This window comes from Chenopodium album, chromosome 9, assembly GCF_948465745.1.
Source record: "Chenopodium album chromosome 9, dcCheAlbu1.1, whole genome shotgun sequence".
In the NCBI taxonomy this organism is placed as follows: domain Eukaryota; kingdom Viridiplantae; phylum Streptophyta; class Magnoliopsida; order Caryophyllales; family Amaranthaceae; genus Chenopodium; species Chenopodium album.
The window spans coordinates 13,814,503-13,817,215 of record NC_137842.1 but is presented as its reverse complement, the minus strand read 5'-3'; the positions used below and the strand labels follow the sequence as shown (position 1 = coordinate 13,817,215).

Sequence of the window (2,713 nt, the reverse complement as noted above, 5' to 3'; positions counted from 1 at the left end):
AAGCAGGTAGCGCGCGCATCAAAACCAGTTGCGCGCACCATCCGCGCGCAGTGCAGAAGATTGCGCTGGTCATGCCAGCGCAACTTCGTAACTTGCGCTGATAAACGAAAAAAAAAAACGTACGTGTGACAGGAGTGGACTTCCTGTGAAACCGTTTTCGTTAGGGTCTCCTCTAAGGCGATTCAAACATAGAACGGTTTCCGCCAAAGCCAAAGGAGCGGGTGAATGACATCCCTCCATTTGCTCTACTATGGACACCATGGAATAATCTCCATATTCTTTGCCTGTCCTAAGTAAACAATTAACAACAAGACAATAACGTAAAGCACGAATTTTAAAACGTTGTTTAGTCATGTTGTCACGAGGGGCGACGAAATGTTCAATAAATTGAATCAAGTTCACGCCTTCTTCAGTTCCAATATTGGTCATATCATTGTCAATATTGGTCATATCATTGTCGGATAAGCCAAAAAATATTTGGAATATAGGTTTGGGCACTACACCAAAAACTAGAATAAGAAACGCAAGATAGAGAACGGTTAATTTAGATAGGCGATCTCTAGGATTTTGTACAACGCCTATCTAAGGGTTCGTTTGGCATTGTTGCGGTTTTCATTTTTTGGTTTTTTGTATTTTAAAAGTGTATGATATATGTCATATAATGAATAAAAAATTAGTCAAACTTATTAAAATCATGCTAATTTTGAAAACTGACAACAGAAAAGTGAAAACACCTTTTTCTTGTTTCCTGTTTTTGATTTTTTGTTTTCAAAAAAACTGAAAACTAAAAACAAAAAACAATGCCAAACAAGCCCTAAGTTAACCGTTCTATTTGTTTTTTTTTTATTATTTTTTTTTAATTTGTGACTTTACTATATAGAACGTCTTTTCTAATTAACCGTTCTATTTGATTTTAACATATATTAAAAATAAAAAAAATAAAAAAAAAGAAGTGAAACCCTATTCTCTGTGGGCCGGTTTGAATGCCTATCATATTTCCTTTTAACTCCCAACAGCCGTTTATGGCTTCTTCTCTCTCTTAAAAATTTTTCCTCTTTCTCTTTCTCTCTCCCTCTCTTCTACTCAGATCTGGTTTAGAGCTTCTCCATTGCTCTAACCCTAACTCCAATTAACTCCAATAAACACTACCTCCTCTCCATCACCTTCTCTACTTGCAAAACACCCATCTCGTTCTCAGTCAAAACAACCTTAATTTGGAGCTTCAACAATGGCAAGACAACAAGTAACTAAGACAACTCATCGAATTCTCTCTCCCCTGACAACTATGGCTGCTAATTTTCGTCAAGCAAGTTAACTTCTCTCTCCTCTCTTTAATTTCATATGAGCATTGATTTCTTTGTAATTAGATTTGATTGTCGAATTCATATGAGCATCAATCTTCAATTGAATCTGTGATTGTCATGGTTGTGATTTTAGGATCGATGGATTTCTATAGTTAACCGTTCATGTCTTATTTGATGTTCTTTTTTTTCCCAAATCTGTTTTTATTTTTTGGTTTTCATTTTGTTGACAGTTCATCCGATCGATGATTAATGTGAGATTTTATTAATTAAATTTATGATTTTTTGTGTTTGTGATGATTAGTTTTGAAATGATGGTGAAGATCTACAGTTTTGTGTTTAGTTGTTTTGTTTTATTGCCGGCAAACGTATGATTCAATACATTATTGTTAAGCATGTTTTATTTTTACTGTCAATGTCTCTTGTATAAATATCTACTTTTAACTTTATTTTGTGTTTTATAATTTTTTTTTTGTTTTTTTCAACAGATTAATCGGATATAAAGGAGAAGAAATTCTTAAAGATCATGGATTCATTTTCAAGCATATCATGTTCTTCGTTTTTGCATTTGAATTATATCAAAAGTACTTAAGATGTAACTAATTAAATACAAAGTGGATTTTAAAGTTTGTTTTGATTTGGTATTCCGTATTTTACTTTGACAATTTCAATATTTATTGATTGATGATAGAGTTTTTTTTTTTTTTGAAGGCATTGATGATGTAGATTAGTAGATATTCATCCACTGTGATTCGGGCAAAATTAAATATTATGATTTTGGTTAATTTTGTTATTTATATTATAAAGGATCATGAATTTATTTTATACAAGAACTGTGAAATTTTTCTTACAGGATATATATGTACAAGATATAGGAATTTTTTGTCAAAAAATAATACAGGAATACAATAAATAATACAGGTATACAAGAAAATACAGGAATAATACTGTAGCAAGAAAATATAATATATGGCTGGAATTTTTTTTTTATTATTAAAAATACATTAGAGAACTGTTATCTTACTTGACAGTTCTCTATTGTAATGCAATATAGAACGGTTATAAACCGTTCTTTTTTCCTTCCTTAGTTCACATTTTAAAGAAGGGAAAAGAGAACGGTTGTGACTAACAACTGTTCTCTATTTGTTAGTATATAAAACGCCTTACATACCCGTTCTCTATACTTTATAGATCGCTTAGCAGAAGAACGCCTCTAAGGTGATCTATAAAGCCTATTATAATAGTTCTCTAAGACCTTTTTTGTAGTAGTGGGGATCCGACAAGGTAGGCGAATAAGTCACAGGAAGAGTATTTGTAGGGAAGCCTAGCAAGGCCTCGAACTACCCGGGTAGGGGACAATTTCGTCCCCTTTGAACAAGAAAAGATGGTGGTTAGAGTCCCAATGGTTGACT

General features: G+C 32.7%; 1 long non-coding RNA gene across 1 annotated transcript; it reads left to right on the top strand.

The window, feature by feature from the left end:
• The first annotated feature begins 744 nt into the window (after window positions 1-744).
• On the top strand, window positions 745-2,005 carry LOC145559581 (uncharacterized). Its single transcript, XR_014092777.1, has 2 exons — window positions 745-1,306; window positions 1,790-2,005. It is a non-coding gene; the product is annotated as an uncharacterized LOC145559581 (long non-coding RNA).
• Window positions 2,006-2,713: the final 708 nt, after the last annotated feature.